Here is a 26,342-nt window from a genome sequence, read left to right as displayed (position 1 = left end):
CATTAGTGCAGGGAATTGGAGAGGCAGCTGCGAGTAGAAACCATCCAGCAACAATCTTACCAAGAAGACACAGAATTAGATGCATAGCTTGTAGCGCAAGATCACCATACTCTAGTGGTTGTGTGTTTGAATGCCTATTCGATATAGTGTCCAATTGCTTTAGCTTGGGGAGGGGGAGGGATTGAGAGGAGCTGGGCATTAATTGCTTTCATAAGAGGCCCTCTCAAGGTTGTTGTTCAATGATCTTTGCAAACGCAACCCTATCATCTGACGGTCTGGCATGGGATGCAGAAACAAACTTTGAAGAATCTCTGAGTTGAGTGAGGAGTGGTTTTAGGTGGAGGGCAAACTTCCTGACTCCTGTACCTCGATATCCTTGGCCATGAGTCACAGAGCAGGAGAGATCAGAATAAGAGCTCTGATGCGAAAGAACACCATCATTAAGCATTTTAAATCCACAGTATGAAGTTTGCAGTGTGGGTTCATGCAACTGAAATTGAAATTAAATGAAACCTAAAAATTTTGCAATTTTATCCTAAAATATTCTCTTAGCCTAGCTTAATTCCTGGTATGTTTAAGTTGTGCTTGCACAGCGCAAACACGCTTGCTTATGTAGGTGCATAGGTAGAGCAGGCGCAATTGGTGTGCTTATAAAAAGTGTGTTTCTTGTGATTGACTTTTGTTCAGTGACTTTCAATGCCGCTCTCAACACAAACCCAATGTCAGGACACCTGTCTCTCTGTTTCTTGTTACTAGGCACAGGCATCAGTACCCAACAGAATAAAAGGGTACTCCAAATCAAAAGAAATGGTGTCAACAAAATACACAAAATATATATAGGTGGTTAGAACCCCGAACAGCCACAGCCCTTGTTACAGAAAGAACATTGTCACAGGATAAGGTGTTCTCTAAATGAACTGCTTCTCCACCATAGCCACAAATAGAGCCTGCCTCGAAGCTCTTCCATATCACCCACCATTTGTCTCACCTTCTACACAGCTGCCTATTAATATACTCCATGACACACTAGCCCCGTAATTCCATTGGAGCCCTTCCTTTGTAAGGCTGTTAAACTATAAAGGAAGGTATATGTATTACTTCATCTGGTTTTTCACTTTGCAGCTTAAGAGGACAATTATTGCAACACAGGATCTACAGATTTTCATCTTCCCAAGGTCTGCAGGTTGGTTCCTTCTGAACACACATATTTTGCTAATTCAGTTGCAATGATATTCTCCACTTCACAACATTCATGAATTATTTTGCTGCCTGAACTCTGTAGCAATGCATACTCATTTGAACTATCCTGAACCCATCTTTTGCCCAAGCTGAATTTTTGCTGACCATAACATTGAATTCCTCACCAACTTTCATAGTTTCCCCCATTGATTTTAGTAAACTCTAATGGCAATGTGGAGACGTGAGTAGGTTCGGCTTCATCTAGTTTAACAAACTGGACCTCAGAGGAACACTGCTCTCTACAGCTGTTTCCCAACTGAAACTCTGTGTGACATTTCCCTAATGTTAGGGCTCTGTCCTCAGTTTATGCTTCAAACCACTTTCGTTTTCTATTATCACATATGTAAATGCATTTTGCGCACACACACATCACACACACACTCTTTCATGCATGCATGCATCCCAGCTTCTTAATCTACTAAAGGCACCCCTTAGATAACAATGGGCAAGTAATCTAACATGTAATGATCTGCAAACTGGCTTGCCATCTGACTTTTCTATTAGACATCTCTCAGTATTAGCATGCTGATGCAACACACCAGTCACCTCGCTGGAATCCTTGATTCCTATTACCCATAATCGTGTTCTTCATTGTACCCAATTACCTCTCATGCTGTGTCATTCACATGTCTACTTTACCCAAAATCCCTTTTGACAGTTCATCAGTATTTAACAAAAAGTCATTCTCTTTGTTTCAGCGACTTTTACTGGCAGATTAATTACGGATTACCTTGCTCTACCTTCCTTGGTCTCTTCACATGTACCATATTTCCAACTTCTGTTGCCACATCCTAAAATGGTTTTGTTCCATGAAAATATCCCTTGGATCTTGCAATAACATTGTGCTCCAGCACCTACAGATTATTGATATTCTGAACAAATCCTTTCTTCCTATGTACATCTTTCATTTATACTGAATGCAACAGGCAATTGATGCTACTTTTGTATGGTTTGGTATGGTATTGTTTATTTATAAAGCACCTATACACAGGATGGTGTTTCAAAGCACTCAAGGAAGGGTGAGAAAATGCAAAAAAACAACAGTCACTTAGAGCCCTTGAAATTCAGAGACCATAATAGTCTGCACAGGACAGAGTAAGAGCATACAAATACATTTAATAGTTTGAGATACAACAAATAGTCCTGATGCCGATTCTGCAGTGTTACCACTGCAATTAAGGGGTGAAGACAAGGGAGAACAGATAGACAATCTTCCGGTGTAGTGCGTACGGATCGTGCAAGTGTACAGACGGTCACAGGCGGGGGAGGACCAAGTGCAAAGAGAGCCAATCTCTTGGGTTATTTCTCAAGTGCGGTGAGTGTGGGTAGGGTGTAGGGCCTGTAGTATAATTTAACGTGTTTTGGAGTGCAGCACCACTGCACGGGATCACATTATTGCTGATTAGTGATAATACCACATGTTATTGTGAATACACCATGGAAACATGGTCTCACTAATGTAAATACATTAGTGATAATACCACGTTATTGTGAATACTCCATGGAAACATAGTCTCACTAATGTAAATAAATTAGTGATAACAGCCATAGGCAGCACTCTATGTGAAAATTGTGGTATCCATAAAATGTAGGCCCAAGGTCTCTCTAGTGATCACACGAACAGACCAAGCAATAAGAAGGGGGTTTTGTATATTGAGGACCACAAGTAGAACAGAAAATCATGCTCATCACTATACCACAACAAAATGTATACCAACCAAATGTATCTGTGTACTGAAATAATGCATAGCTACTATACCTTTATAATACCAAACCCAATCTAAATGCAAGGAGTGATTATTGCTAAATTATTTTTGTTTTTGGCGGTAAGAAAATACCGCTGGGCCCTAAATCTACACAAAATACCCTACATATTTATGGTGCTTTGCAGGCCGGATCATAGAGCACCTACTGGGCTTGGCAAGTGTGTCTCACACTGCCATCTGTACATTAAAGGGAACCCATTTCATAATAACAGTGTGTCACTAAAAACGAATTTCAGAATGTCTCAAATGGAAGCCACATTCCCAGAGTTAGTGCAATATTTAGAGGCAAAATGATTTGCACATGGGACCTGGTCATCGAATAGTACCTCAGAATGGCATGACCGCATTCATGGTGAGGTGCAGAAAGAAAAACTAGACAATATTTTTGCAGAAGGCAGCATAATTCAGGTCTGCCTTCTAAGGTTATTAAATGCAGCTGATAAACATGCAGAGAAAGATTGTTTGATACAGCTATGCGCCAAGATCTGGTTTATTTTGAATAGGTCCCTGCGAATGCAGGAAAATGATACCCAGCTAGTTAACAGGTTAAAGACTGACTTAGATGGGGCAAGTAAGAAAGAGGAAATGCTAATAGCAGAATTAGAAGGATGTCAGAAAGATATGCAGTTAAACTGCAGAGATTTTGATATTCAATTGTCCAAAAGCAAGAAACAGTTTGAAGACAGTGAACAAGAATTGGTACACTCAAAAGCATTGGTGGACCACATTAGACAAGATAAAGATGAGATGGTTTCAGAAATGCAAGTTTTACAAAAAGAACATTTTGAAAAAGAAAGTGATCTCCAAAATGCAGAACAAGAAATGGTTAAAATGCTTCAAGAAAGGGACAAGAGAAATAAATAATTTAATGAATGCCAAATGCAAATGTGCGACATGCAGGAAGTAATTAATAAAATGAGTGATGAAAACAACTATTTGCAAAACGAAGCAGACAGGCTCCATAAAAAGTGTAAGGACATGGAACAGCAAATGTGCATTCCCAGGTCCCAGGAGAGGCGGCAGGGCACCACATTCAATGGAGTTGAGGTGAATTCTATTTCTACCCAACGAGCTAGTGCCCCAGTGAATGGGCCGGTGACTGAACTTGGTTGCAGCGCCCTTGGGGGATTTGATACTCCCATTGGGGGCCGCCACCAATCCCATACACCTGGAACCAGGGTTGAGTCACCAAGTAGTGCAATTCCATGCATTGCAACAAGTAGCCCCATAAAGATAATGAAATCCATTAAAGCCCTAATCAAACCATTTAAAAAGGGAGGGGAATGCTGCATAGAGAATCACTTAGAAGTGGTTCATGACATTTTTAAAGCCCTCCAGATACCTAAGGAACAGTACAGGCAATATTTTCATTTAACTTTAGATGCTCCGATGGCCAGTATCATAGGAGGATTGAATAAACAGCAGAATATGACATGGGCAGAGTTTGAAAAAGAGATTAGGCGTCATTTTTCTCCTTTCCAGTCATTGCAGGAGGCAAAGGAAGTCGCTTACACAATCAGTGCTGGGCCTAATACATCCCCTCAGCAGTTTTTACAAGACTTAAAAAGAGCATTTTCTCGCTTTGATGTATCTTTTGACCCCAATTCCAATGAGTTTAAAACAGCCTACTTCTATGGGCTACAGAAAGACATCATATCCCAATTGGTGCATTTGTCTGCTTGAATGAATCCATAAAACAGCAAGGCCTGGAATATGAATACATTCCATTGGTAGATATTGGTGAAGGGTCTGTAAAAATATGGTGAATAATAAAGGTTGTCAATATATTCATTAAGAGGAAAACTCCCCATTAGGAATGGCCATACAAAAATCACATTACACAGCAGATCTAAATAACATGGTGATTGGAAATATCATGAAAGTATGTAGATGCCAAGGGTGAGTTGCCAGAACACCTGGATTATCAGCCCAAAGGAATATTTAGAATTCATTCTGTGTACCCGTATGATTCAAGTGAGACAGTGGCCTGTCATCAAGAGGATTGCATAACATTTAACTTAAATGAAAAGTAAATAGAAAATCAGACCATTGAAGTGGAAGCTGATATACCAAAACATTTAAAAGTGGCGGCTTTACAGAGAGACACAGCCACACAGTTAGAGGAAAGCACCGAGATTCCCCTACCAGAACATTTTCCAGAATTCTCCAAAATGGTAGAGGAGCAGATTTTATCAGCGGATGCATGTGACAACGATGAGGATAGAAATGAACTGAGGAAGATATTTATGGATTTTAAAGATGTATTTGCAAAAGATGCTTATGATTGCGGTCTAACTGATTTACATGTGGCCACGCTACCGGAAGGGTGTAGCAGAAGCCCAGTATTTGTGCGCCAGTATAGATTACCATTGGCATGTTTAGAGTCATTGGCAGAGATTATTAAAATTTTGGAGTCGCGGGGAATCATCAGGCCCATTCATAGCACATCCAACCCACCTATTTTAGGTGTGTTAAAGCCAAATGGTCAATGGCGGCTATGTGCAGATTTGAGGGAGTTAAATAAAAGAGTGCCAGTATCCAGATGGCCACTGCCATTCATTGATCAGGGTCTAGCTCAGATACATGGTTCAAAAGTGTTTACCACGTTAGATCTCACCTCTGGATATTTGCTGCGTGCCATTGGCAGCGTAGATACAGAATTTATTTTAATTTTCATTTGATAAGACTCAATACGCATGGGTTAGCGTTCCATTTGGGTATGTCAATAGTGGGAGTGAATTTGGAATATTTTTGAGAAAGGCCATGCCTGATGCAGCTTAAAGAGGTACCATAGTTTATGTGGATGAGGTACTGATAAAAAATGAAAGCTTGAAAAACCATTTTGATGAAATAAGACATGTTCTTGGCCAATTGCAGAAAGCAGGCGCCAAAGTATCTTTACAAAAGGCACAATGGTGCAAGAAAAAGGTGAATTTTCTAGGCCATGAAGTGACCGAACATTGATTAAACCCACAAAAGAAGAAAGTGGAGGCTATAGAAAAACTAAAAGACCCTAAAAATGTGAAAGGGGTAAAAAGTTTATTAGGAATGACAGGCTATAACAGGAAGTTCATTGAAAATTATGCTGAAATTACTCAACCATTAACTAAGCTGTTAAAGCTGAATACACCCTGGAAATGGGAAACAGAGCAGTCTGAGGCAGTGGCTAAATTAAAGGAATGTCTTATGAAGGCACCATGTTTGGCATACCCCATAAAGGATAGGGATTTCTTTATAGAAATAGGTTTCTATGAACAGTGTATGTCAGCAGTGCTATCACAAAAACATGATTTGAATCACAAAACCATTGCCTATGCAAGTAAGGCGTTTTACCAAGTTGAAATTAAATTCAGTGAATGTGAAAAGGCCCTCTTGATCACTGTGTGGGCGCTACAGCATTTCCGCTCCATTGTTCAGGGAGAAAAGGTAATTATTGAGACCAATCATCAACCATTGCAGTTTTTAGAGAGTAAAAGAATCAGGTCAGGTAACCTAGCACAGTCCAGAATCACTTCATGGACGCTAGCATTACAAGGTTTTCCTGTAGAAGTGAGATATGGCCAAAATAAAAAAAGCCCAGTTACTCAGGGTTTAGCAGATCTACATGACTGTGCAGCTGAACATGTATCAAACGAAGTAGAAGTGGAATCTAGTTTACAGGATTTTGGGCAATCACCACACAAAGCTTTTGATGAAAAGACATACAAGGATTTGCCAACTGTATATGTTGATGATTGGGCTTTTCAAATTGAAAATGACAGTAATAAACAATTAGTGTCAGGAATAGGAAATGTCTGGATGAAATGTGAAGGTGTCACCAGAATAGGGATGAGAATTGGAGCTGGGAGCAGTCAAGTAGTGGAATTGGCAGCCATTTATAAAGCAATTGCTACTGCAGTTGATAATAAATTTAGTGAAATTGTCCTGGTGACTGATTCTGACTATGCATGAAATAGCTTTGTGGAATATTTACCTGTCTGGAAAGCGAGAGGCATGATTACATACAACAAAAAGCCACTTAAACATGGACAAATGATACAAGCCATAGACAAATTGGTGTCAGAGAATGATTTAGCAATATACTGGAGGAACATTTGTAGGCATTTAAAAACTCCAGGAGAGGATAAAGAGGGGAATGATAAGGCAGATCACCTGGCTAAAATTGAGGCTGTGATGGGAGAATTGCTACCTATTGAACATTTGCTTGGTGAAATACAAATTGATGCAGTAACACGTTCTAAAGCATCAAAGGAGGTAGATCAACCAGTAGTACAATGGAGTTATGATACACCAGATCAAGATCTGATTGAGGCACAAAAGGATGATCGGATTTTGGGAATCTATTATAATCATTTGATAGATCCTGAACAAAACCCTTTAACAGAAAATTATTGTATAGGAAAAGAAGAGTTGAGGGTGCTATTAAAGAATAAAAAACACATTAAACTACAGGATGGACTCATGATCAGAGAGTCCATAACAGGACAGATACAGTGGGTGGTACCCCTTTCATTCAGAGGGTTAATGCTACACCATGCACATGATGCAATAACTGCAGGCCACAGAGGTTCACACAAATCATTGGAAATACTAACAGATTATGCTTACTGGCCACATATGTCCCAAGATTTGGAATTATATACTAGATGATGTCTAGAATGTGCCCAATTTAAACCTCCTTCACCAATGCATAGAGCTCCATTAATGAAAAGAGGCTTAACTCTTCCATGGTCAGATTTGCAAATAGTCTATGTAGGGCCTGTAAAGAGGTCAAGCAAGGGGAACCGTTATATTTTGAGTGTGGTGTGTTTGATGTCGAAATGGATTGAGTGTATTCCTGCACCAGATTTTAGTGTGCAAACAGCAGCTACATTACTGGTGAATCATTTGTTTTCAAGGTTTGGATTGCCACAAAGAATAGAATCAGACAGAGGAAGTCATTTCACAAGTGCTCTAATGAGTACGGTATGGCAAATACTGGGTGTGAAAAGAAAATTACATATTGCATATCGGGCGGCTTCTTCTGGTGGAGTTGAACGCTGCAATAGGTCTGCTGTGGACATATTAAAGAAATTTGTGGCAGAAGCAGGTTCCGGCTGGGATTTACGTTTACCTTTGGTTTTAATGGCAATCAGATCAACTCCTGGCAAAGCAACAGGTGTTAGCCCCCATGAGGTTTTGACAGGTAGGAAAATGGTGTTACCACAACACCTGCTATACAGAACACATGAGCAGACACTTGTGAGAGCATCCACAGTTCATGAATACATTGATGAACTGAGGAGGCATTTACAACATGCATTTGCTTTTGTACAGCAAAATCTAGAAAGAGCTGCTGACAGTGCAAAGTCATATTATGATAGTGAAATAATATTGTGTGGGCGATCAGGTGTATAAATTTCATTTTGGAAAAGGTAAACAGAAAAATTCCAAATTTCTAGCAGCCTGGCAGAGGCCATTTCGAATTATAGATAAGGTCTCTCCTGTGGTTTATAAAATTTTGAAAACTGAAGGTGAAACAGCAACAGAACAGTTTGTTCATGTAAACCAAATTAAACCCTGGCACCCCAGACACGAAATTAAAAGACGTGAGCGTGTAGAAACAGATAAAGTCCCTTGAATACATAAAAGAAGGTAAGGTAAAATGGTTTAGTCAGAGACCAACAGCAGAGAAATAAAATAGAGGTGATTGATTATTACATATGTATATAGGTAAAAAAATAAAAAAAAATAATGGAAGCTGAAATTAGTAGAGTTGGATTGCAAAATGAAAATGTATTAAATGTTGAATGCTCTTTTAAGTATGTTTGCTTTCTCTTTAACATGTGCTTAATTTCAGAAAGTGAGAGGAAAAGGGCGAAATGTTCGGCAAAGCAAGTTTTATTTTTGGCAAAAGGGTAAAGTTAGTATTATGCTATGTACTTAATTTGTTTTTTTTCTATTTGATTTAGACTATTGATTAACACATTTTGGCTTGGAGGTTATGGGATCGGAGGACACGGTAGACGATGGAGTCCTGGAGTTCTCTGGATGAAGATCAAATGATGCCTGCCTCCGAGTGGAGGTGAAGACAGAGTAACCGGGATGCCAAGAGAGATGACTCCTAACAAAAAGCATCCAAGAGTGCCAGGATGAAAGTGTACCCGAATGAACCAAATGATGTGACATCGCTGGTCGGGACATATCAGAGGCAGACAAATGTCCTGGAGTATGGAGTTCCATGTATTTATTATTTTAATTAATTATTTTAATCTGTTATGTTAATTCTTTATTTTAAGTATTTGTTTTATTTTATTGGTTTGTGATTGACTTCAAGTATAAAAGTGAGACACAGGACTATGGACACTTCCATTGGGAAGAAATATGTAAAATATTTTATAAGAACTGATGGACGCAGAGATGAATTTTGATGTTATGATGATTGAACAATGATTTTCAATTTTCTTTTTCGACACGTGAATATTCATTTTGTTGGATTGATACATTTTAAAAGAAGAAAGGGAGCAAATTGGGTTTCTTCCAATTGTGGCTTGGACCATGGCCAAATTCTCAGAAAATGGAGGGTATGTAGTATCATTTAGCGTGTTTTGGAGTGCAGCGCTACTGCATGGGATCATATTATTGCTGTAAGGTGGTACAGCAAGCCATGTGTTGCCAGTGTAACATATGGACAGGTATATGAAGACAGGCTATCTATGTTAAAAGAACACCACATTTGTTTTTTCTCAATTGAAATGCCTCAATTACAGGAGAAACATTAGATACTAAATTAATTAACTTAATTAACAATACTAACACGATTTTAACTCCTTAACATAATAATGTGTTCTCCATGTGCAAAATGAGGCAGGCTGAGATTCCTTTTAAACGTGTGTTCAGATTTTTTTTTTCTCTCTCTTTGCTCTGTTCACGGTCTTTGCAGGAAGCAAAATTCGAATAGCCGGAAAACAGTTAGATACAGTTGCTTACTGTAAAAGTGAGCATTTGTTGAGGAAGGAGGGTAGAATATTGTGTATTTTGATTGGTGACACGTCACCTTAGGGGCTGTTACAGATGTTTCTTGAAGCAGCTCGGGGAGAAGGAGAGGGAGAAGACATTTTGCGGAGATGCAGTGAGGTCGCCTTCGTTCTGCTGCTGTGAGGAGCAGGACCACTGACCTTCAGAGACTGGGGTTTCCTAGTCACTTGGCACCGGCTTGAGAACTGCATGTTCTCGCTGGGTGCTTTAAAGAAAGAAAAAAAAAGAACCCTGGGTCACTGCTCATAGACAACAAGCCAGGAGACTTTGACTGCTGAAAAGCTACAAATCGCTGGTAAATATACAAATGGAGTGAGATTGCTGTGACTGCCGAACAAATGATCTACTATTAGACAGGCAGTGTAGCGATAGGGAATTCTCCTGTGTTTAAATGCCACTTTATAATGTTGCCATCTAATTGACTGTTCTTTTTATTGTTGCAAAGGCAAAATGAAATGCATTGTATTTTTGCACTTGTTTCACTTCTGTTTATTCTAGAAAAGATTGCCTCGCAAAGCTGGTAATGTATTATTTTGAAATGAAACTGTTATAAATCAATAAATCACAGCCTGTGTAAAGGTTATTTTTTTTTTTTTTGCTTCTGTATTTCTCTGGTGCATTTAGCCCATATCACATAATAAAAGGGTAGGTTATTAGGTAATATATGTGCCAAACTTCCTATGCAGATGAAGTAATGTTATGAACAATTATAAATAGCTTGGTGAGTGGTTCCACTCAGGGTATGTATGTGTGTGTGGCTTCTGAGTGGGATATAATGCAATAGTCTGCTGAGCATATATGAATCAGCAGAGAGAGGCCTATGGAAACTGAGGGGGTAATTCATAGAATACAGCGCACAAGTGGCGCACGCGGCTGGCGCAAAGTGTGCGTGCGCAAATCCCTGCGCCAGCCGCGTGCGCTAAAATCCATTTCCGCGCACAGCGTATTCATGGATTCCAGCCACCAAAACCAGCCGTGGCGCACATTGGCGCAGCGACCCTGCAGCAGCGCCAGTTACGCCCCCAAGAACGCCTCTCGCGCAGGGAAAAGCCATCAAAATCCCCAATCCAGCGCAAAGGGCTGCGCTAACCCTGTACCAGCACGGCAAGCGGGCTACGTGTATCACTGGGGTGCGCGGGAAGTTCCTCACGCGATTGGCCCCGTGCGAGCAGGGTACGCGTATTTCAGGGGTGCACGGGAAGTTCCACACGTGATTTCCGCAGGGTACGTGTATTTCAGGGGTGCGCGGGAAGTTCCACACGCGATTTCAGCAGGGTACGTGTATTTCAGGGGTGCGCGGGAAGTTCCACACGCGATTGGCCCCGTGCGAGCAGGGTACGCGTATTTCAGGGGTGCGCGGGAAGTTCCACACGCGATTTCCGCAGGGTACGTGTATTTCAGGGGTGCGCGGGAATTCCACACGCGTTTTCAGCAGGGTACGTGTATTTCAGGGGTGCGCGGGAAGTTCCACACGCGATTGGCCCCGTGCGAGCAGGGTAGCGTATTTCAGGGGTGCGCGGGAAGTTCCACACGTGATTTCCGCAGGGTACGTGTATTTCAGGGGTGCGCGGGAAGTTCCACACGCGATTTCCGCAGGGTACGTGTATTCCAGGGGTGCGCGGGAAGTTCCACACGCGATTCCAACAGGGTTCGTGTATTTCAGGGGTGCGCGGGAAGTACCACACGCGATTTCATCAGGGTACGTGTATTTCGGGGTGCGGGGGAAGTGTCACACGCGACATCAGCAGGGTACGTGTATTCCAGGGGTGCGCGGGAAGTTCCACACGCGATTCCATCAAGGTACGTGTATTACAGGGGTGCACGGGAAGTTCCACACGCGATCTCATCTGGGTACATGTATTTCAGGGTGCGGGGGAAGTATCACACGCAACATCAGCAGGGTACGTGTATTCCAGGGGTGCGCGGGAAGTTCCACATGCGATTCCATCAGGGTACGTGTATTACAGGGGTGCGCGGGGAGCACCACATGTAAATTGCACGTGTGGGTCCTCCCAGGTGTTCCCTCTACACCCTCCACGGCCCCTGCAGGTGGCACACACCACAGGGGCCTACCCTGCACATGTCCTGCAGGCACCCCATCCACCATGGCCATGTCCCCCAGCCAACCCACATGTCAACTTGCACTACTGCCCACCAACGCATGTCCCCCTGCACCCCCAGCCACCAGGGGCACCCTCCACCAGGCCCCCACCCATGTCTCCCACCCCCCCACCCCCCAGCACTGCGGGGCACCTGCCAGCAGGCCCCCACCCATGTCTCCCACCCCCCCACCCCCCAGCACTGTGGGGCACCTGCCAGCAGGCCCCCACCCATGTCTCCCACCCCCCCACCCCCCAGCACTGTGGGGCACCTGCCAGCAGGTCCCCACCCATGTCTCCCACCCCCCCACCCCCCAGCAGTGCAGGGTCACCCTCCGCCAGGCCCCCACCCATGTCTCCCACCACCCCCACCCCCCAGCAGTGCAGGGTCACCATCCACCAGGCCCCCACCCATGTCTCCCACCACCCCCACCCCCCAGCAGTGCAGGGTCACCCTCCACCAGGCCCCCACCCATGTCCAACTCATGTTCCCCACCCCCCCACCCCCCAGCAGTGCAGGGTCACCCTCCACCAGGCCCCCACCCATGTCTCCCACCCCCCCACCCCCCAGCACTGTGGGGCACCTGCCAGCAGGCCCCCACCCATGTCTCCCACCCCCCCACCCCCCAGCACTGTGGGGCACCTGCCAGCAGGCCCCCACCCATGTCTCCCACCCCCCCGCCCCCCAGCACTGTGGGGCACTTGTCAGCAGGCCCCCACCCATGTCATCCAACCCACCCAAACCCAAGCACTGTGGGGCACCTGCTAGCAGGCCCCCACCCATGTCTCCCACCACCCCCACCCCACAGCAGTGCAGGGTCACCCTCCACCAGGCCCCCACCCATGTCTCCCACCACCCCACCCCCCAGCAGTGCAGGGTCACCCTCCACCAGGCCCCCACCCATGTCTCCCACCACCCCCACCCCCCAGCAGTGCAGGGTCACCCTCCACCAGGCCCCCACCCATGTCCAACTCATGTTCCCCACCCCCCAACCCCCAGCAGTGCAGGGTCACCCTCCACCAGGCCCCCACCCATGTCTCCCACCCCCCCACCCCCCAGCACTGTGGGGCACCTGCCAGCAGGCCCCCACCCATGTCTCCCACCCCCCCACCCCCCAGCAGTGCAGGGTCACCCTCCACCAGGCCCCGACCCATGTCTCCCACCACCGCCACACCCAGCAGTGCAGGGTCACCCTCCACCAGGCCCCCACCCATGTCCAACTCATGTTCCCCACCACCCCCACCCCCCAGCAGTGCAGGGTCACCCTCCACCAGGCCCCCACCCATGTCCAACTCATGTTCCCCACCACCCCCACCCCCCAGCAGTGCAGGGTCACCCTCCACCAGGCCCCCACCCATGTCCAACTCATGTTCCCCACCACCCCCACCCCCCAGCAGTGCAGGGTCACCCTCCACCAGGCCCCCACCCATGTCTCCCACCCCCCACCCCCCAGCACTGTGGGGCACCTGCCAGCAGGCCCCCACCCATGTCCAACTCATGTTCCCCAGCCAACATGTCATCACAATCTAAATCCCTGGTCCCTATGGTCAGCCTCCAAATGCAAAACACCCACCCGAGTATTGCATCCACCCACTCATAAGTGGCAATTACATGACAGAACACCAATTGCAAGTTCCGAAACAAACACATTTCCCTCACATACACCCAATGGGTGTCAGTGAATCTCAAAACCCATATCATGATATGCATGAAACCAATGAGATACTACACATTGAAGTTCACTAAAAAAAATATGTATTAAAGGAAACATAAATAGAATCAAAATAAAGAAACAGAAATGGGAATGTACAAAAATGAAAAGAAGCATGTCCGTGAAAAAAAGCAAAAGCAAAAATCATAATCCAAAGTAATGGTGTCCAAAGTCACTGTCCACAAAACAAAATCCAATGGGAAATAAAATTGAAAGCCATTGCTCCATTGTAAAAATGTGAAAGAAAAATACAATCCAACAGTGAACTATGTACATACGAACAAGCCAGGGTCCATTATCCCAACAAAAGAAAGGAAACCTATCTAACTACACTAACTAATGAAATAAACTATATACAAAAATGCGGCCAATATCCAAAAGGTCCAAAATAAATCCAAAAAAAAAGGAAACCTAACACTACCTACATAACTAGGCAGCGGGCTAGTTTGACGGCTCACTTTTGGATGTCCCGGGCCAGGGCATCATTGATCTCCTGCTCAATGTCCCGGAGGCGGTCCTCCTCCATGGCCCGAGGGTCCGCAGGGCCGTCGACGTGTCCACCTCCAAACCCCTGCGGATTGCCTCGAGGCACTCGGCCCGCCTCAGGGCCCTCCGCATGGAGTTCTCCGCCCTGACCATTGTGAGCCGTGCCTCTTCCGCCCGCTGCCGCTCCGCATCTATGGCATGGCCCAACCGCTGCCACACGGAAGACACTCTCTGTCCTGGGTCCTCCTGCCCTCCGGCCGATGCCTGCCCCTCCGATGTTGAAGGCCCGAGCCTTCATGGCTCCCACCACGTTGCTGCTGCTGCTGTGCCTCTGCCCGTGCACTGCCTCCTGCTGCCTGCACATCCTCCGCCGGCTGGGGTGCAGTCGTTGATGTGGCCACCCCTGCTGGACGTCCGACTCCCGACTGTGGCAGGGATGCCTCCTCCACCAGCCTGGCCGCACCGTCAGAGGCAGCTCCACAGGTCACCCAGGTGACTGAAGGGTGGGAAGATGGAACGGAGGACGACTGGCGTGTAGGGGGTTCAGTTGAGGAGGGGGTCGTAGCAAGCCCCATCATATGGAGGAATCCGGCCTGGGAGACCTGTCCCAGCAGGCTGACGTGGTCAACGAGCCATTCGAGATGACGTGCAGTCTCCTCATGAAAAGACTGCAGGTCACCTCGCATGGTCCGTTGACGCAAAGCCACACCACTCAGAACAGGCTCAACCCGGACCCGGATAGCCACGTCCGCAGGCAGAGGAAGGCCAGTTGTCGTGAGCTCATCCCCTGCTGAAAACCGGTCTGGAGGTAGGCATCCCTGCTGGTGCAAGATGATGCAGCGACAGGATCAGGGACAGGATTGCACACAGGCACCTCCGCGGCGGCCTGTGGAGTCTCCTGTCCTTGGTCCTGCACTGCACCACAAGCACCAGTGGGATCCCCACCTCCAGACCCCTTCTCTGTTGCTTGCACGGCCTCCTCCTCCACCAAACCCCCCACCAACCTGGATGACTCCGTGCCATCTTCCCCCGTTGGGCCCTGTGGGGTCCCAGCTGCCCCTTCTGCTGCCGAGGAGTCCAACTCTAACCTCCGCCTCTTGGACCTCCCCCCGGCAGCTGCGGCCTGGGACGCGGCACCGGACTCCTCACTCCCCGACGAGATGACAACATGGGAGGGGAGCCGGGCCTTGCGTCTCCGGCTGGCAGTGGGATCCCGCCGCTGTGCTCCACAGCACCTTCTCCGCCCTCTTCATCAGTTGACGCTGCAGACATGGAGAAATAAAACACAGGCATCAGGGCACTGTACAATGGACACATACACACATGACAGTTGTACATGAGTGGCATTGGCAAACCTCAGACATGTCATCACAATCCCCAACACACATGTCATTTCAACTCGCACACATGAGCCATACCACAGCCATATCGCAACTGCCAGCACCATCCATACACATACAACAGCATGAGCAGGCAAAGGTGAGCCAGACATCACATGCAACACAGGAAGTGCACCACACATGTACAAACACCACCACACTTGCATGCATGTGTACACCTCTGCCAAGTGTCGCAGTGTTCAGATGGGCATCCATGTCACATCTGCCGATCAGGCTTCCACATACCGCTGTCACATGCATCCATGTTGCATCACTGTTGCACCCTTGTCAAATACACACAGATGCACATGTACACAGTGCTGATACATGCAGCTGAAAACAACATACATGCGTGACATCACGGACATGTCTACTTACATACACATTCATCCAAACATGTGTGCCCACACAACTGCATTTGGTATGCAAGCCTACACACACAAGCACCATCCATGTCTCACACATTCCAGCCTTTGCATGTGTTAGCCCCACGGCCCTGTACACCCCCACCCATACTCGACCCCATACAAACAGATGTGCAACCTGCACACTACTGAAAAATCACCACACGCACAGCTCACAATCAGGATGCATGTACACTTACCGCTCGACTCCAGACGGGTCTGCCTCTCAAGGACCTGGACATGGAGCGCTGGGGATATGCGTTCCAGGACCCTCATCTGTTCTTCCAACAAGTGGCCCCGGCGCCCCTTGGCATCCGCTGCCTTCAAGAGACGCCGGGCCTTGTTCAGGGTCCTGGACCTGAAGTCCTCCCAGCGCTTCTTGACATGTTGGAAGTCACCGACTGCCAACCCCTCCGCGTAGATGGCAGTCACGATGTCAGTCCAGATCCGAGTCCGTCCTTTCTTGTCGGCGCGGGAACTTCCGCAGAGGGCATCATACTGCCCCAGGACTTGCTCCACCAGGACACCAACTTCGGTGGCACTGAAGCTGGTGCCCCTCTGCCTCTCTGGCCGGGGGTTGTCAGTGGTCTCAGATGGTGTTTGCCCTGACATGACAACCCCAGAGGCAGGAGTGGGTGGGCAACTGGGTCCTGGGGCTGGGCTGTGGAGCGATGGAATCCCAGTCGGGAGTCTTCGGTTCCAGCAGGGGTGGTCACAGCAACAGCACCCCTGGCTGATGTGCAGGCAGCAAATGGCAGGGCACGTGGGCAGCAGGCAGTCAGGCAGCAGCAGATGGCAGGTGGGAGCGTGCTCGGGGCTCTGGGGGGCAGTAGTTCGGCCTTCTGGGCAGGAGCGTGGTCTTCCGTGTGCTTACGCGTGACCAACTTGATACGGAGTGATTTGGCACGTGAAAATTCGGCACGTCAGCGTGTAATTCGAGGAAAGGCCCTTAGCACATAAGCGCGTCTGCACGCATACGCAATGTCATTGGACAGAAGGCCCCTCAAGCGCAAGCGCCCCTGTGACGTGACGCGTACAGGCGTGCATGGGCATTTCAGTGCGCGTGAAAAACTGCACGTCCGCGTGTAATACGAGGAAAGGGCCCATGCGCGTAAGTGACGTGACGAGCGCGTGCGTTTCCCTCAGCACGGGTTAAAGGTGAGCGGGCTCAGCAGTTCGCTGTACGTGCCTTTCGTGGAGACCGACGTGTGTTGCTGCTTCCTGTTGTTTCGCGCGCCATCACAACTTCACAGCTATCAAGGACGTATCTCTTCTTTTGGCGGGGGTATTGGCTACGCGTGTTTTTCTGCATCGTGCTAGTCAGACGGTGAGTCGCACATGCTCTTTTTCCCACTGCGGGTGCCCCTGTGTATCGCACCCATTTTCGATGTCATAGTAGCCTGCGTGTCCCACGCGTATGCGTTATTCGTGTTACTGGGTGCCACCGCGTACTGCGGGAGGTTGAATCCACGCACGTAGGCTGCAGGGTTGCGTGCACGGTTTTACTGCAGTTTTGGGGTGCCTGAGCGTTGCGTGACCCGTCACCACATCACCGGGGTCACATACAGCCTTGCAGGTGCAGGGGGGCTATTAACATCTTGCTTCCCACCCCCTTCACCCCAATTGCCCAGGTCAATTGTGGTGTACACCTCCCATTGGCACTACTCCATCTGTGCCGGCACTACTATATCAGTGCCATGGTTGGGAGGACACCAAAGGTGAGGGGCGCCTCAGCTCGGCATCCTCCTCGTGGCGGCGTGGTCGGGGACGTGGCCGTGGTGACCAGGGAGTACGGGGACTCCAGGGTGTCCAGGGCGGCCACAGAGGGGGAAGAGGCAGGGGTGCGCCACTTGAGCACAATGTTGTGCCATGTGTCGGTGCAGTCATGCCACCACCCCCTGTGGTTCCGGGGGATGCAGCTCCTGCATCTGGCACTGGCACCCGTTCGACCCGGTAGTCCATTCCATCGACTGCCACGGATCCAAAGGTAGTGGTAGCTGCAGCTGTGGACATCGCCACCCAGGCTCATGGTCTGCCAGCGCAGGCTGCGTTGGTACTTGAAGAGCTCTTGGTAGATCTCCAACAGGCCAGGGGGGAAACCATAGGGGCACGCCGGGCTGCTCAGACCAAGACACGTGTCCCTGGGGCAGTCATGTCATCTGCTGCCCCAAACAGCCGGGTGTTGGCAAGTGCAGGGGCAGATGCACCCAACAGCACCCCGGTTGTGAGTCTGCCAACCAGGACCATTGCGGTCAATGACCCTGCCACAGCTGATGTTGCTGCGCAGGGTCCATTAGTGGGCACCCAGCTGCCACTGACACAAGTCAGGCCTTTGGTCATCCCTCCACCTGCCACTCCCTTGGCTCAATCCACCGAACCCACTGGCCATACTGGTCAGGGCGGCATTAGCCAGCCAGGGTCTGCGCCACAGTCCAAGAGGAGGAAGGTTGCACCTGCAGCACAGGCTGGGACCCCACACACAGCCACGACCTCCTGCACGTCGAGGAAGAAGCCTTTCTGTAAGCAGGAACTGGACTTCCTCGTGGACTATGTGCGGGGCCACAGCCGTGACATGCTAGTGGGTGCCAATAGTCAGACTACGGCTGCCCAACGTGACACCCACTGGAAGCATGTTGCAGAACATGTCAGTTCATTCGGCCATGGGGTGCGCACGCAGCAAGAGTGCAAAAAGCGTTGGAATGACATCAAGCGCAGCACTAAGGCTAAGCGTGCCTCTAATTACAACTTGACTCTGGTGACTGGCGGTGGGCCTGCACCAGAGGAGGAAGAGCTCACTCCGCATGAGGCTCTCGTTTCAGAGTTTATACCACCTGAATTGCTCGAAGGAGTGGGAGAGATGCTGGACTTTGATTTGCAGTCCAGTGAGTGTTGATGCGTGTTTGTTGAGGACGTGTGTGTTTCACTTGTGGGATGTGTTGTGCATGATTGCTGCTACATGTGACGTGTACATGGTTCTGATGTGTAAGTAATGCAATGCTTCCGTCATGCATGTCTCCTCTGCCTGCATGCGGGACTCCATGTAGGCATGCTCCCTTGCCCCTCCTCCGCATCTCTGCACCCCAGTTCCACCTTTGCACTGGTCTGCTTCAATCTTGCCAATGTGTACTTTCTTGTTCATGTGTCCTGTGTAGATGCTAACTTCCAGCGTAGAATCTGCCAGACATATGCCGTGTGGTACAGCCTTAGTACTCGATGCAGGGTATCTCACTTGTACTGTGCATGGGTCAGATGTCCCGCAGGGACATGAGTGCCCATTCATGCTCCATGTGCATTGCACGCATGCCCCTATGTGTCCTTGATTGGATGATCACTGTAATACAAGTCCTTGGTTACATACATTGCCTGCCATCTCATCAGCCTTCCCATGTCAACTGTGGCTCAGTCCTGCGTTGCACACATGTTTAGGCTCTTACTTCAGAGGAGAAGCGCTTTGAGAGTAGAGCATTTATTTCTCCTGCCTGTTGTGCCTGCTGTTCATGAAACAGGCGTTTAGACCCAGCAAAAGACTTTGTTTGAAAAACGCTCGATTCCTGGAGGAGGCGGAGCTTGGCCAGAACATCTGTTTGATCACGTGACCTTCTGCCGAGACAAAACGAAGCACAAACCACCCTTGCGGCGTTAAGCCCGACGGTGTCAAGGGCGCAGACTGTTTTGCGGCTGTTTGGCGTGAGGGCGCATATGGCCCTATAAAGGACTACTCATTATATCTACATCGGAAGTCAAACAGAGCCTGTACTATCCAACAACAGGTGAAGTGGAACTGAGTTAAGGGGCCTCACCATACTTGTATAGTATTGTACTTTAGATTGGTTACCGCGTGAGACTGTGGGATATTATTTCCATTGATCACGCTGGTTTTGCCCATTAAGACTTGGGATCTACTTACCTCTCTGAGCTTCGTAAGGGGTTCATTGATAGATCATCGCGATATACACATCCTAGGTTGCAAGCATTTCTGACACAGAAAGTTTCCATCCCATTCAGATTTCAAACTACTGTATACACATTATTTTGCACTTTTTTTTTTTTATTGATTTACGGTGCACACATTATAGAGTGTTCTGTAACCTAAAAAAGAGTTGAATGAAACTTCGTAGCACAAAAGAAATGGAAGGAGCAGGGGACGGATCATATCTAAGTAAAAAACATGAAGTAAGTATATCAACTGCGCAACATGCTCAGGAGAATGTAAATCAAAATACCCCGCAGCAAATCCAAGTACTGGTACATGCTGAAGAAATTCATAGCACCCCAGTAAAAAGCACCATGGAGAAAAACCCAAATACTGCAATAGTGAACAACTGGAAGTGGGGCTTGGAATATTCCATCACAACAAAAAGGATACAAAGTAAAATAGAAAATCATTTTGGGAGAAAACGACACAAAAGTCACAGTGACATCGAAGGAGAATCACTCATCCTCTGGGAAGACCCTAGGCACTCCCAAACTCCGGCTTCTAGCACAGAAATACATCTCACATTAACAAATCTGGAAAAAGAAGCCCCCATTCAATTTGAGGAGGATAATGTGACTCCTCCATCGCCACAAAACCTACAACCAACAAAAAATGTTACACAATTTTTTCAGGAACAAAGTGAAACAGATCTCAAAGATGATGAAAAGACAAAAACAAAGTTCAATACAGAAACATTGAAAGCTTTGAACTTCGTTCTTAACTCTTTGGTTTCAGTCTTCGAGATGTTAAAAGGAGAGGTTCAATCGCAAAACGGGACATTGTTAGAAATGACAAAAGAAATCGCACTATGTGACTCCACTTTAGTGGGCTTGGCAAATGCTATTAACACAAAACTGAGCACTCCAATTCAGGCTTTAAACCTTGAGATTGTAAAACAAGGACTTGACATTTCCTCCATCCAGCAATCTTTGAAGGAAAAAAATGAAATCGGAAACCTTAATAACAGATTGTTGCAAGAGGTTCTCTCAACTTTGAAAGGACACCCGTCCCTAGCCCAAGCAGAGAAAACCCCAGAAAAAAATCGGGAGTATTCACTTGATGACACACCGCTTTCAGACTCGATAATGGAAGAATTTCTAAGACTTGCTACCGTAATGGAGGAAGATGCAGATATTGGAAAAACCATACAAAAAACAGAATGTGATAAACGAAAAAACATACAAACGGGTGAATCCCAAGAATGGCAAGAACAAGGGGAACAAACATCAAGAGGTAGAAGAAAAAGAAGGAACCGTCTTGCAAAGAGAGAGAGATCCAAATCTATACACCTTAAAGGGAAAAAAAAAACAAGATAAAGGGCTGAAATGTAACAAAACCGATAAAGAGAATGGAAAAATACATCACAAAATACAGCCAAATGGGTACAGTGAGGAAAAAGAGAGTATTACGGGCGACTTTAAAGTACCGCAAAATCACACAAAAAGAAATAAATCTGTTGCAGGAAAGGGAAACCAGAAGCATAAGACTGCTATCCCTAAGAAGATCAAAACAATGGAAGGGAACAAATTGGAAGATATAGCTTTAGTAACAAAAGCAAACATCGGTTTGCAAACAGAGGAGGAGACAGAGCAAAAGGATAATCCAAAAAAGAAAAATAAAGAGGCAGATAAGGATCTGAAAGGGCAGCCAAATTCAGAGAAACTATCACCAAAAAACAATTTAAATGCTCAATTCCAAAAGGAGCCCATAGCAAAAACAGAAAAATGGGCCCCTATCTTTTTTTTAAAAAACCTCCAGCTCGAAAAAAATAAATCCAATGGGAAAGCCATCGCTCTAAGCCAACATGAGAGCAGGAAAATCGCCTCTATCTTCTTATTAAAGAAACAGGTGGCTGCCAAAGACCCAAGCCTAACTCTCTCTAATCCAAAAGTCTTAGCAAATATGGTGGGAAAAAACATATCCAAAACAAGTGATAACAAAATTCAAAATGGAGAAGGGAAATTTGCGAGACTTGACATCCCTACAAACCGTGAGGAGAACATTGCAGGCATTCAAACCCCTTCAATATATGTAATCAGTCAATCCAAAGCATACTAATGGAAAACACCATCCAAAGGGTTTGGTTGAGGTTGCGCTCAAACTATAGGCACCATAAATCTTTGAATCGGGGAGTGATTTTAGGCATAATACATAAAATTAAAAATCTTCATTCCTTCAAATCCGATAACATTGAGAACGTGAAATTTCCAATGTCAAATGACCCATTTTTGGTAGAACTCATATTGACGTCTGAAAATGCAAAAAATGCTATCCTACAAAACTCAATTGAATTGGAATCCTATGGATTAGAGGTCTCATGCAATGATAGAAAAAAAAACATCATGAGCGAACAACATAACCCTGTATGCCCAAACAAAGGAAGAACATCCCAAAATGAGGCGATCCTCACAGGGAAGAGAAACTCAGAAAGAGATCCCAAGACAAAAGATAATACTCTCACGCTCCTTCCAGAAATACTGACAGAAGTATTACAGAAGCTGGGATTGGGCACACAGCGACTTTAGAAGGAAAAATATAAATATCTTTAGTTGGAACACAAGAGGCTCTAGTGTCATCAGAGGTAAAGAAACACGGACATATCTATTCAATCAGGGAGATACAGTTCTATTGCAAGAAACCTGGCTGGTAAATCCACTAAACATTGAAGGATATACAGTCATCTGTTTATCAGCTGCACAAAAACCATTAGGTCGTCCTTCAGGAGGCTTATTGATAGCATTGAAAAGCCAAGTTTTTAAAAACGTTACAGAAATATGGAAAAATCCCCATGGTATCAGGCATGTAGAGCTGAAGTAAACTTACAAGAAACCACTAAAACCTGGATCTTTGTAAATATTTATTGGAACCCAGTGACATCGAAACTAAGTTGTTTTTTGGAAGACCTAGCATTACTATTTGAACTATTAAAAACAACCTTAGCATCCAGTAAAATTGTGGTAGCAGGAGACTTCAACTCGAACTGTTTATATCCACAGAAAGGCGACTCAGATCGAAGAACCCACAGAAAAGTGAGCAGGGGAAAAAAGTGGCAGGAATTCATGGAACAATGGGATCTTCACATGGTAGTTGGCACATAGGAGGGTGAACTGTATATAACCTGGCGAAGAGGGAACTCATCCTCTGCGTTAGACTTAATTTTCGTTTCAAAAACCCTGCAGGCTTTGCCTTCCACTCTAATAATAAAACAGGAAATTGGCAGTGACCGCAGCAGATTGGAGCTGTTATTTGAAAACATCTTAACAACAGAGGCTGAAAGAGAACTACAGTTGTTAGAAGAAAAAAAAGGAAAACTCAGAGTTGTCAAATACAAAGATGGGGGAGACAAATTGAATGGGAAACTTAAAGGGATTCCTGAACATATCTGGAAAATACAATGTAACCCAGACCGATTCACTAATTTTTTATGGGCAACCTTAGCGCCCAAATATTTAGCGGGAGAAACAAAACAGAAACATCTACATGCCTTTGATGAACCTACACAAAGGAGAAAAAGAGAGCATAGAAAAGCTCTGAGAGACATTCAAAAAGCAGGATATTCGTTTGAAAAAATGCAAATCGAGATAAAAAATCAAAAAGCAAATTATAAATCATGGTCAATCTCACACAAAGCTCTTCGGATGCAAACAGACGGTGAGCATATACCAAGAACCCTTAGAGAAAGCAACAGCAAGAACTTCTGGGAAATAATGAACCAATTTGAAGGGGATAACACTCAATCACTATGTAACTTAGTGTCAGAAGATGGCTGGGTGAGATATTTGACAGAGACATATAAGAGCGACAACAACCATGAATTTAGAGGCAAGCCAGAACTCAGTTGGCAACTTCAATGAAGAGGACATACACAAAATCATAATCAATTCCTCAACATCTAAAGCCTCGGGACTAAACGGCTTGACCTATCAGGCATTGAAAAGCGAACCTGTGTTGTGGTCAAAGCTCTTATCTGTTCTCTTTGATGAAATACTAAAAAAACGGACTTTCCCAGCATCTTGGAAAACGGCCCTCATAATACCCTTCTTTAAACATGGGGATCGCCGTGTAGCAATGAATTACAGACCAATAGCATTGCTGGACATTGAAAGCAAAATTTTTATGAAACTTCTACTAGATCACATCTTAAAATGGGTGGAAGACTTCAATATTTTATCACGCTTCCAAACAGGATTCCGTAAAGGCCATTCAACATCTCTTAATGGCCTGATTTTAAACATCTTAAATGAACAAAAAAGAGGGGGGAAAAAACAAGTATTGTACGGAGCCTGGATAGACTTGTCCAGAGCCTTCGACCAAATAGAACGAGTTCTACTTTGGGAGAAACTCCGGAAATGGGGAATGCCAGAACCACTATTGTCCATCTTAGTGGAATTACATAGAGAAACCAATTTGAGAGTACGGCTCGATGCAATGGGACACCTTTCAAGACTGGTTGAAGTTAACAGGGGGGTAAGACAGGGGTGCTTGGGAGCGCCTCTGTTCTTCAACCTGTTCTTAGCAGATATGGGCCTTTTCTTGCAACCGTCTGCTTTGGTAAGTCCAATATTAAACGGGAGAAAAATATGTTGGCTCGCGTACGCGGATGATATAGTTCTCCTCGACAGAACATCAATTGGCTTACAACATTTACTCGACAATCTGAATGAGTATGTGGGATTAAACAAATAGACAGTCAACCTGGCTAAATCAAACATCTTGATTTTCAAACATCCGCTATCAAAAACAAAATGCATAAACTGGAATATGGGAGGAGAACGGATAAGAACAGTAGAAACCATAAAATTCCTGGGATATAACATCTATGCCCATCCAGCAAATTACAAAGCAGAAAGAGAAATCATGGCTAAAGTAACACAATTCACATCACAAATGATCAAATTAAACTATACATTTTGTAAGTTTTCTATTTTCCCATTGGTAAAGTTCTACCTCGCCAGAGTGGTCCCAGTCATTCTGTATGGTCTAGAAGCCAAACCCGATCTTTGGTTCATAAACTGGGACAATTTTGAGGGCCGCCTATGGAAAAAAGCTCTGGGCCTCCCAAACTGTGCCTCCTCAAAAAGCTTGAGATTTGAGCTAGGTCTAAAATCATTGAACTGTATGGCAGACTGGAAGCTCATCTCACTGTCCCGAGAAATAACAACAAGCAAAGACTCGACACTGTATGGAGACCTCAGACATGAAACACTGCTAAAGAAATCAACTATCATCACCTTGTTAGAGGCGAAAACAATGGAAAGACTGAAGACTTTAGATATAAACGAAGAGACTTTAGTCCTAAACCCACTCAAAGTGAAAAGAAGATTAGAACAACGGGATTGAATTGAAACAGTAGAGAGAGTAAGAGAAGAACCATTTCAAAATCTATTTCTGAAGGGAGAAAAGAAACTTGGGTGTCTCTCTTGCTACCTACTAAAATCCCCAAACAGGAAACTGCGCTCAGACTTTCTTAGAATGAGACTGAATCTTGTCCAGTGTGGGGCTGTTCTGGAAAAGCGCAACCAAGGGGACGTGGCAAAAAAACTATGTTCAATCTGTGTCAACCCTGCCAAACAAACATTAAGACATGTTCTAATGGAATGTGAAGGCACATGGCCTCAACGACTAAGACTTTTCAGAGACTTTGTATGGAGAGAGGAAGATATAATCTCAGACTTCCTTTGGGACAGAATTACCTCAGGAAGCAATGCAGCTTTGACGTTTGCAGCCATTCAAGTGATAATAGAAAGTGGAATGATCATTTAACATAATAAAATAAAGGACAAATGTACTTAAAACATTGATTTAACAGAAAATAGAAAATTGACAGGGTTGGTGGAAAACTATGAAATGTAATGTCATTTTTTATGTGCTTTTTGCTAACTATTTTGTATTATTTTTGTAAAGGCTTAAGCCAAAACAAATAAAAAATAAAAAAATAAAAAACATGTTTAGGCTCTGACAATCTGTGTGGCTCACAGGGCTCAGCCTGTTCAATGGCCAATGACTCTGTCCAACTCTTGTTGTGTCTTCTTCACACGTGGGCAGCCTCCAGAGTTTTCATCATGTGTCCTGCCTACTCTCCCAGCATCATTTGCAGTGTTGTCATTTGAATCACATTAAGCTGTTGATACCAGTCAACACTGCCTGTCAATACACAGGTGTATGGTCAGCCTTTTGATACCATGCTAGGCATCCCTGCTTTGGTACTGGGGTGGAGGGGTGCTTGGCTTCTAGATATGGTACACATTGAATGCACAATGCACG

Source organism: Ambystoma mexicanum, chromosome 3p (assembly GCF_040938575.1).
Source record: "Ambystoma mexicanum isolate Mex_15411 chromosome 3p, UKY_AmexF1_1, whole genome shotgun sequence".
Taxonomy (NCBI): domain Eukaryota; kingdom Metazoa; phylum Chordata; class Amphibia; order Caudata; family Ambystomatidae; genus Ambystoma; species Ambystoma mexicanum.
The sequence above is the reverse complement of the archived record's forward strand: the minus strand, read 5'-3'. Positions refer to the sequence as shown.